The sequence below is a fragment of the Procambarus clarkii genome, chromosome 10, assembly GCF_040958095.1.
Source record: "Procambarus clarkii isolate CNS0578487 chromosome 10, FALCON_Pclarkii_2.0, whole genome shotgun sequence".
Taxonomy (NCBI): domain Eukaryota; kingdom Metazoa; phylum Arthropoda; class Malacostraca; order Decapoda; family Cambaridae; genus Procambarus; species Procambarus clarkii.
In genome coordinates, this window is record NC_091159.1 from 29388929 (window position 1) to 29400096 (window position 11168).

At 46.1% G+C, this 11168-nt stretch overlaps 1 protein-coding gene across 1 annotated transcript in view; it reads right to left on the reverse strand.

Annotated features, from left to right (window-relative positions):
- The window catches only part of LOC123745838 (alpha-(1,3)-fucosyltransferase C), a 55574-nt gene extending 45290 nt beyond the window's left edge, over positions 1–10284 (reverse strand). The window contains exon 1 of the mRNA XM_045726918.2: positions 10096–10284. The gene's annotated coding sequence lies outside the window, so the exon portion shown is untranslated. The remainder of the gene's footprint in view (positions 1–10095) is intronic.
- Positions 10285–11168: the final 884 nt, after the last annotated feature.

Below are 11168 nucleotides of genomic sequence, written 5' to 3' on the forward strand. Positions count from 1 at the left end.
GTAATTACCTAAGTGTAGTTACAGGATGAGAGCTACGCTAGTGGTGTCCCGTCTTCCCAGCACTCTTTGTCATATAACGCTTTTGAAACGTTATACACACACACACAATGTGTGTGTGTGTGTGTGTGTACACCTAGTTGTACTTAACCTAGTTGTGCTTGCGGGGGTTGAGCTCTGGCTCTTTGGTCCAGCCTTTCAACTGTCAATCAACTTGTGTACAGTTTCCTGAGCCTACTGGGCTCTATCATATCTACATTTGAAACTGTGTATAGAGTCAGCCTCCACCACATCACTGCCTAATGCATTCCATCTGTTAACTACTCTGACACTGAAAACGTTCTTTCTAACGTCCCGTGTGGCTCATTTGGGTACTCAGTTTCCACCTGTGTCCCCTTGTTCGAGGACCACCCGTGTTAAACAGTTTATCTTTATCTACACTGTCAATTCCTCTGAAAATTTTGCAGGTAGTGATCATGTTTTCTATTACTCTTCTGTCTTCCAGTGTCGCGAGGTGCTTTTCCCGCAGCCTTTCCTCGTAACTCATGCCTCTTAGTTCTGGGACTAGCCTAGTGGCATACCTCTGAACTTTTTCAAGCTTCGTCTTGTGCTTGACAAGGTACGGGCTCCATGCTGGGGCCGCATACTCCATGATTGGTCTTACATATGTGGTATACAAGGTTCTGAATGATTCCTTACACAGGTTCCTTAAGGCAGATCTAATGTTAGCCAGCCTCGCATATGCCGCAGATGTAATTCTTTTGGTGTGGGCTTCAGGAGACAGGTTTGGTGTGTACTCACCTATATGTGCTTGCGGAGGTTGAGCTCTGGCTCTCTGGCTCTTGCTCTGTGTGTCTGTAGTGTATGCTTCCCTGTACCCGAGAAAGCGGACTATTATTACATGCATCACAGAATATATAAGTTATGACTGTAATAACAATAGCCGGCTATAGTCTCATTTCTTAATGATAGTTTTGTTCCTTTCCGGAAATGACCGATTATGATATTATTCCTTAAGTGTTTTGTGCTGATAAAACAAAACGCTTCAGTCCTCTAGCTTGATATTAACATGCCTGGCGGCTGAGTGGACAGCGCTCGGGATTCGCAGTCCTAAGGTTCCGGGTTCGATCCCCAGCGGAGGCGGAAACTTTCACCCTGATGTCCCTGATATCACTGTTCACCTAGCAGTAAATAGGTGCCTGGGAATTAGACAGCTGCTACAGGCTGCTTCCTGGGGATGTGTAACAAAAAAGGAGGCCTGGTCGAGGACCGGGCCGCAGGGATGCTAAGCCCCGAAATCATCTCAAGATAACCTCGGTGCTGTACGACAGTTTGGGCTCACAAGCCGCGCACTGGTGAACAGCTCTTGGCGTACGAGCCTTCAAGTAACGGGACGGTGGTTACCTTGAGGTTACCTTGAGATGATTTCAGGGCTTTTAGTGTCCCCGCGGCCCGGTCCTCGACCAGGCCTCCACCCCCAGGAAGCAGCCCGTGACAGCTGACTAACACCCAGGTACCTATTTACTGCTAGGTAACAGGGGCATAGGGTGAAAGAAACTCTGCCCAATGTTTCTCGCCGGCGCCTGGGATCGAACCCAGGACCACAGGATCACAAGTCCAGCGTGCTGTCCGCTCGGCCGACCGGCTCCTGCCAATGGTGGTGCCAGTAAGTGCTGAGTAAGAAGATGTTTGAAAATGTTGTGAGTCTCTGACTAAGGCGATATTGCTGCTCAGTGACTTATAATGTGGGGAGGCTGTGGACAAGGCGATGTCCATTATCAATAAATTATCAACCGCAGCAAAGTTAAAAGTCTGGGAACATAGCGGAAACAATTATTGCATCTACTCTGTATTCCTCCCATATTGGTGTTAATTGTTTCTCTGGCAATGAAATACATTCTTGAAGGACATCATGCTTTGTAACATTAGAACATAAGGATCTTATTATGCTTTCACGTGTATTATTAATTTATTTCTACATTTTGAAGTGAGAGGATTAATTCATTAGCTCCCTCGTCTCTCATTAGTCTAATCGTCGAAGCTTCATTATCTCTGAAATTCTAACCTCAATACTCTGTATGTTTAACCATATCATTATCTCAGTAATAATATTTCTTGAGCCATGAGAATAATCTTGGGATTATTCTCAAGGCTTCAGTTTTCACGATTTCGGGGCTTTAGTGTCCCCCGCGGCCCGGTCCTCGACCAGGCCTCCACCCCCAGGAAGCAGCCCGTGACAGCTGACTAACTCCCAGGTACCTATTTACTGCTAGGTAACAGGGGCATTCAGGGTGAAAGAAACTTTGCCCACTTGTTTCTGCCTCGTGCGGGAATCGAACCCGCGCCACAGAATTACGAGTCCTGCGCTCTATCCACCAGGCTACGAGGCCCCTACGAGGGTAGCCTAAGCTACTCTATCCTTTTGAGATGTACTTCCTTTCCTCAATAAACTTTCTTTAACTTGGGTTTATTACCTCCCAGCAGCACTTGTAGCCAAGTCTGAGTCTGTGTATGGCTACTGCAATGTCTCTGAACAGGTTTTTGTCAGGCTTGAAAAAAGAGTACCCTGTGGCTTGTTCGTACCATATCACAGTGGATCTTCCTTCCGCTACTTTGGCTCTGTGGCGACTTTTGATAGTTGAGAATATTTTCTTCTTGATTTGCTCCTTAGTCTGTGTGAAACTTGGAGGTATTTTAACCTGTACAACAGGTAGAGCAGTGGCAGTTTTTGCTAGTGAGTCTGCCTTTTCTTTACCATCTATGTCCAACCACTTTGGCTGGACGGTAGAACGACGGTCTCGCTTCATGCAGGTCGGCGTTTAATCCCCGACCGTCTAAGTGGTTGGGCTCCATTCCTTCCCCCCGTCCCATCTCAAATCCTTATCCTGACCCCTTCCAAATGCTATATAGTCGTAATGACTTGGCGCTTTCTCTTGATAGTTCCCTTACCTCATTACCATCTATGCCACTGTGACTTGGTGTCCAATTTAGGGTGACTGACAGTCCTAGATTGTGGGCTTCTTTTCCTATATGTAGGAATTCAGTGATGATTTTTATATTATCTCGGTGCTGGCTGGATAACAATGCCTGGAGCGAAGATTTAGAGCCGGTATGAATGATGACAACTTGTACATTATTCTCAGTTGCATAATTTATGGTCTCTTTCAGGGCATATTTGCACTGTTTGCAATGTTGAGCACCCACTGTTCAGGCTCCAGTAAGTGTCATGGTTGTTGGTGTAAACTGAAAGAGGTTCTGCCCCAGCAGAACCTCTTTCTTGATCAACTGATCCGTCTGTGAAGATGTGAGTCGTTGTAGGTCTTGAAATGGTTTCCATTTGTTGTCCATTCCAGACGCTTTGAGCATTACCTTCACTCGACAGACATCACTCATTAGACAGCATTCGACCGTCAGAATGGACTACCAAATGAATTGTGACAGAACCAATGTTGCTGCTCCCAGTAATAAAAGAAAATCTATTTTCAGTACAAGTTCCGAAAGTGACGGCGATTGGCATCCTGTGACTAAATCAAACAGGAAAAGCCACTCCATGACGACCCATCTATTGACAAACATTCCAGCTTCTCCAGCTCTACCAACAAGCACTCCAGCTCCTCTGACTAAATCTGCACTGCCAGTTTTCAAGGTCCAGCATACCGAAGGTAAGTCTTCCTACGCCACTGTAGTGGACCTTGAAAAAGAGTACCCCCAGCTCCAGATCAGAGCAAAGCCAAACCTCAGAGGAGAATATATTCTGAGGCCCAAAGACGAGTCAGCTGTAACAATTCTGAAAAATTACAGAAAATGTGAGGAACTGAAGCCAGAGGATAAATTTAGAAAAATCATTGTCCTCCATTATCCCTTGCATATGGCCCTTGACCATCTCGAAAAGCTGAACTATGTGGTGTCAGCAGAGAGATGCCTGGTAAAAACCACAAAGCAGGAAACCCGACAAGTCCTTATCACAGTAAGAGGACGGATCCCAGAGAAACTTGACCTTGGAATATGGGGCGTGTTCCAACACAGGCCTTACACCCCAGAACCCCTAAGATGCTTCAGATGTCAGAGATTTGGGCATCACAAAGATGGCTGCCAACGCCCAGTGAGGTGTGGAGTCTGCAGCCAGCCCCACGACACAAAAATATGCCTTAATAAACAAAAGGCAAACCACCCCGTCCAAGCAAAGTGCCCAAATTGCTCCAAGGCACATCACGCCTGGAACTTAAAATGCCCTGAAGGCTTAAAAGGCTTCAAACGAACCCCACCACGCCTACAGCAGAGCCGAAGCCCCCACCAAAACTTATACCAGCATCCCTGCCCACTAAAACCGCGTGAAGTCTACCAAAACCAATTCAGGTAGAGGGGACACACGGCCCTTCACCATCGGCCATGGTGAAGGGTGTGAAGACCTCCGTCTAGAACAAAGGGATAGCTGGGGGCCACAAGAAAGTTGTTCAAAGCAGTCGCCTGTCCATTGCATCCAGTAAGCACACTGGGGGCAATTCCAATGTCAAAGTGTCCACTGAGAAGGGTCAAAAAGTAAACAGGCCCCAAACCTGCACAGCAGTAAATAGTGCTCCTGTACAACTGAACGCTCTCTGGCCAATGCTCAAAACTTTGGTCACGGAATTGGTCGAAAGTCTGCTGTCGATACACGGTATCAAGCAAACCACAGAGACTCTGAAGACAATTGAGCAAAGCTCAAGAAATTTGAAAAAAACAAAATCCCCACCTTCAAGAACGCAGGGCAGGAGACACTCTCCTAAAAATCAGATAGAGTCCAGTTCGTCTGAAAGCGATCTTGATGAGTCAATTTCAGGTCCAACAAGATCCTCAACCACCAATTGCAACTTCCATGGCGTGTTCATCAGACTCCATTGATAACACGATAATATCAGCAAATGCCAAGAACCTAGAGATCTGAAGATCCTACAATGGAATGCGCAAGAGCTGTGCACAAAATTGCAACAATTGCAATGCATAGCAGCAACCAAAGGCATAGACATCCTGCTGATACTACAGGAGAGCCTGCTTCGAGCCGGATTAGAACCTAAAATCTCAGGCTATCGAGGCTTCTTCCTTCCATGGATCAACGGGCAATCCAGGGGATGTGCAGTCTGTGTAAAATGTGACCTGATCTCCAGGTCCATAACCAGCCCACCCGATTGTGGAGCAGGGACAGAGGTAATGGGAGTATCCATTTGGCTAAGACAAGACAAACTTGAAGTGTTTAATGTGTACAGGTCTCCACCTCCTGAAATGGATCTCTCAGTGTTATTTGGACATGCGACTACATCAAACATTATAATTTGTGGAGATTTTAATGCCCATCATCGATTGGCACTGGACTCGAACACAACAAATGAGGCCGGCACACACATTACACATCTACTAGACCAGCTTCCAGAAATCCAAATTCTAAACAAGAATGAACCTACTCACATCCAAGGAGGCAGATTAGACCTTACCTTCGTTTCAGCCTCCCTAAGAGATGCAACAACATGGTCAGTTGAGCCCACACTCACAAGCGACCACTATGGGGGTCCAAATTGATCTTAAGTTAGATCTACCCACCCCACCTCCGCCTCCATCTGAAGCCTGGAACTTCGCTTTAGCAAACTGGGACCGATTTCGAAACCTCATTTCAGAATGGCATATAAACTATGATGTTCCCGAAGACATTAATCAGGCAGAACAAGATTCTGTCAAAGCGATTCAAAGAGCAGCCAACAACCCAATCCCACTGAAAAATCAGTCCACTGGACACAATAAAGATCATTGGTACTATTGCGAACGTGACAAAGAACTCAACCATAGACTCAACAGCACAAGGAAGCTATACAAAAAGCAGCCAAGTGACCACAACAGGACCTTATATTGTGAGGTCAAGGAACATGTGCATCGAGAGACCAGACTAATAAAAGAACAAAAGTGGCTGGAATGGTGTTCACACCTGAATGAACACACCTCTCTTGGAGAGAGAAGTGGCAGCAAATCTACCGAGCCAAACGAAATAAAACACCTAAAGCTCCACACCCTAAGGATCCTCAACAGGAAGCCGAAGTAGTGGCAACCAGGTTTGCAGAAAGAGCAGCCAGCAATCAGCTTCCACCAGATGTATTAGCAGTGCAGATAGGGTTAGAGGAAGAAAGGTGGCACAGAATCTTTACAGCATGTGAAGAAGTCTCTGACACTAATGCCCCTTTCACGCTGGATGAGCTCAATCGGGCTAAGAAAAACTCCTAGGATACATCCCCGGAGACGACAAAATAACCCATAAAATGATTAGAAACCTCGGCCCAGAGGGAGACGCTGCATACCTAAGGTTAATTAATTTAGCCTGGACTTCTCAAACTAGACCTACAGCTTGGAATAGAACAGACATAGTGCCGATCCCAAAACCCAAAGTTCCAGCTAATCCCAGGCCCATCTCTCTCCAAAGCTGTGCAGCCAAGACGGCTGACAGAATGGCACTCAACAGACTTGAGTGGAAAATGCCTAAACTGCACCATGATATGTATGCCTATAGAAGAGGGGTTGGCACAGTGGAATGTATTATAACTCTGTTAGCCTACTTGAATTACAGACCATGGAATGCTGATATTCCTGGACCTCAAGAAAGCCTTTGAACAGGCTAGCGCCCCAGCCATTCTCTGCTGCCTCATCGACAAAGAGGTCAAAGGCAACCTGCTCTCCTGGACCAAAAACTGTCTCACAAACAGAGAAAGCAAGAGTAAAACTTCATGGCACAGTCTCTGAATACAAAAGACATGAAAATGATACACCGCAAGGAGGTATTCTCAGCCCCCTTCTCTTCAACTGTTTAATGGAAAGAATAATGAGGTTGAAACTCCCACATCACTGCAGGCTGCTAAACTATGCGGACGACTTTGTCATCATCATAAAAGGAAGGGATGCGGCACGCCTTGCACCCAAATGTATGGGTGCTGACTGCATCCGTAAAGAGGCAAAACAGATTGGTATCAAACTCAACCCCACGAAGACAAAAGCCATGCCCATAAAAATAGCGAAGCCCAACATTCAACTCACAGTACAGAGTCAACCAATTGAATTGGTGGACACTTATGAGTATCTAGGAATAATCCTGGACACACACATGAATTTTAATGGTGAGGTCACTTACTTAAGAGAGCGAACTGCGGCCCGGACGGCAATCCTCAGGTCACTAACCTCCCTCTCTGGAGGAGCCACTCTGCAAGTCCTTCGCACATACTATGTACAGGCAGTCAGATCAGTGATCGACTCTGCCGCTCCTGCACTCACAAGTCTATCACACCAACAGTGGAAAAAGCTTGAAGTTGGCCAAAACAATGCTATGAGAGCCGCACTGGGAGCCCCCATGTGGACCAGGCTTGAAACTCTAAGACTGGAGACGGGTTTGCCCTCTCTACAAGAAAGAATATCACAAAGAAAAGCTACAATTATCAGTAAGATAATTATTTCTCCTGATCCAATCCCAGTACGGCAGGCCTTGGTGGTTGGACTTGGCCAAAACAATGGAAACTCTTGAGCTGCCAGAGCAGGAATTGTCCTAAACAGACTACATTTAAAAAGCATGATTCTGATAGAGAGGGTGATCAACCACACCCAAACTACACTTCTTCTCCACCGTTTCATATTTATTTAGTAGTCCTGGATACAACAGTGTCGTAGACGTTGAGACGAAGTCTGGAGCAGAGCAGAGAGCTGAGTGAGGCCGGAGTCGTGGAGCTCTATGTGGGAGAGCGTGACGGCTCAATTGGGAATTGTGAGTGTCTGAACTCGGGGAGCGAGAGCGTGGCGGCTCGATGTGGTCGTAGTCTGCTGTCTGCTCTATGTCTAAGCTGTAGCGTCTTGGGTCGATTAGAACTGTACACGCCGAGTGCTACATTGTTGACTGTGGAAATTGTACTTCCCGCTATTGATTGATGATTGATGAAGATTAAGCCACCCAAGAGGTGGCACGGGCATGAATAGCCCGTACGTGGTGGCCCTTTTGAGCCATTACCAGTATCAAGAGCTGATACTGGAGATCTGTGGAGGCGCGACTGCACCCTGCGTGACGGGAGATGTCTCCCGGACCAAGTGGTGACCAGATGGTCTTCCCGCTATTCATCAAATCGCTTGCTTATATGGTGATTACACCTCAGCTCTCTCCAACCAGATGAGAAGAGTATTACCTGTAATTGGGGAAAGGATTGTAGCTTCTGTAATTAGTGCTAATTAGTTATGCTATTATGATAATGAGATAATGGAGCGAGTATAAGATTTACTCGCTACAGGTGTTAACTCCCGCCGTTTTCCTCTCAGCCCGTCCCTCCCTCCTCTAGCCCCACCCTCGCGATCCCTCCCTCCCTCCCTCCCGCCAGGGGGGCAGGGCGGCGCGAGTGGTGAGTGGGTGTCCCGGATATCGCCAGCACAGTCACTTGATTCTAATGTCAAACCACTTTGTGTGTTATTCCCCCAATTTAACCTACACTCTAAATGAAGGAATGTAGTCGCGTGTTTTGTCGTGTTTTAATACCTGCTTCTGACGCATTTCCTGAGTAACGAACAGCGAATATATTCAGAAAGCGCGATCAGGTTTCTGTAAACATTGCAGGGCCGGATTCCTTGGCCAGGATCCGAGCCTCAGCGCCTGGTATCCAGATCTTGATAAGAGTGCTTTCACCAGTACAGTGATAAGTGCACAGTACAGTGAATTACGTCATTGCTTATATAGTGATGCCTCTCCAGTGACACTTCTTCACTCACCGCTCAACAATCATATCTGTAACAAGTTGTGGTGATTGTTGAGTAACTGATATGGTGGGATGCGCAGTGACATGAATTGCGGTATTAATTAATCATTTTAATTCATATTGGTGTTTAATAATTTGTTTTTGCCCTTGACGGGGTGGCTAGTTTATTGGGCAGCGTCACTCATCTGTGAGTGAACACACCGCCATAGTGACGGTACTGGGTAACGTCACTCATCTGTGAGTGAACACACCGCCATAGTGACGGTACTGGGTAACGTCACACATCTGTGAGTGAACACACCGCCACAGAAACATAACAACTCCCCCACAATAGAAAGAACACCCGCTGGGTTGTTCATCCTCTCAGTCATATATCGCTATAATTATACCAACTAAGGCATAATGCCATAGTAACAAGTTAATAATGCAGATTAACCGGATGCTGAAAAGACACTCATCAAACAGTGAGAAAAACCATAGGGTTTTTCACTCATGCAGAGTAGTGTCCAAAACCAGAGAACAGTACACATGCACCCTTTACGTCATCGCTACTTTATAAACAAACCTCACAATATCGAAGATGAGAGAGAAAATAGTGTGTTTTATATATGGTGTGGACGAGGAGTTGTGACGTCACTATGACGTCAGAATGTTCGTGTGCCGGTACAGGTTTTAGGCCCCTACTGGATTCCGTGTGGGCGTAGAACTGGTTCGAATACTGTATAGACCCGTCGACCCTGTATTTTCTACGTCACGCCACCTGGCGCGTTTGTTTCCACTGCAATTTGGGAGTCGAAGGTAGAGGGTGAGTGTGGAGTGATATTAGGAGCTCTGGGGGGGACTATAATTGTTTATCAGACAGCTGTCGGTCTGTGTACATCATCTTGGGTAAAGCTGTCGTGGAATAGTGCATTAATCAGTGTCAAGATACTGGTACTTGCGAACTATTTTTGGTTCCGGCATCCCGGTGTTTGAGTCTGGTGTTCCATTCTTGGTTTCGGTGTTCCATAATTCATGATTCAGGTGTTCCATAATTCTTTGTTAAGGCGTCCCATTCTTAGCTCCAACCTGACATTCATGGACCTAATTGTGATGGGTCCATGAATGGCTCCCCCAACACGGAGGACCATTCCTGGTCTTCCGTGTTGGGCTCAAGGCGTATGAGCCTTGGGCCCAATACCTTACGTAACCCATCCCAACACAACATATGGCACACCAGTTATAGTGTCGAATGCTGGTACTCTGAAACGATAATTCATTCGCTCTCCGTTGGAAAGAAAAACAAGACATGTAAATCCTGGAATACTACAGGCCGGTGGGGGACTGCTGATATTCCAGGATATACGTCTTACTGTACCTTATCAATACCCGAAGTCCCTGAAGCAAGAAGTGTGGACAACAACCTGGACAAGACGCTGTAATGTTTCTCTTGAGGAGAAACACTGCAAATATAATCGGTTCTCAACACGATGCTTTTAACTTAGCTTCGGCAACCATTTACAAATTGTTCATCGAAATATTTAAAAGGCAGCACGTTTAGACCTGACCTCATTCCTTGTTCATTTATTGTGTGAAAAGCAGCAGCGGCGGAGAGGTACAGATAAGCTGACAACCACTGATATCCGCTTATCAGCATCCGTATGTTTAAGCAGAGATAAGCGAGCAGACGCACGTACGGTAAACATTGCAGGATAACAAAGCTACATCATTTAGCTTCATCATACAGATATCTTACGTCGACGTCACACTGATGGATGTTTTATGTAAACATTGAGGCTGTGGGAGTCGACCGCCGCTGCCTCCACACCCAGTCGACAACTCCAGCTGTGAATGGCGTGCAATATGAGCCCATGATGACCCTTGCACATCACAGCAACCGTTGAACTTTGCACAGACTCTCATAATAGCCGATAAGGAATACTTCCGCTAAAATGGGTTAAGATACATCTAGATACGCTGAATGATGACCGACGAAATAACGACATACATAGATAAAATACAAACTTTTGTGTGAAACGTGCCTTCGTAATGTGTATATGTAATTATGCGTATATGTAACAATGTGTATGTCAATACCGTTCTTATCATGGTTGCCAGCCACATCCTCTTCCTGGGCCTCTCACAACTACGCCTCGCGGAGTGACCAATTTCTTAAATGTGCTTTTTGTTCAGGGATATTCCTGCGCGGGCCCTAAGCCTCTGGCTGGCCCACTAAGTGTTGCTTGTTTCTGTTTTACTTGGGCAGAGTATGAGTATTTATGACTCGTATGGTCGCTTCAGTAAGATTTTGCCCCATGTGTTTAACAACTTCTTCTGCTCTGTTGAATCTAAGTTGAAATCTTATTGGGTTTGTAACTGTGCACTGTGTTAGATAATGTTCCAGTGGTCTCCACAGTGCTGACATTTCCTCTCATCTTCCGGAACCTGTAA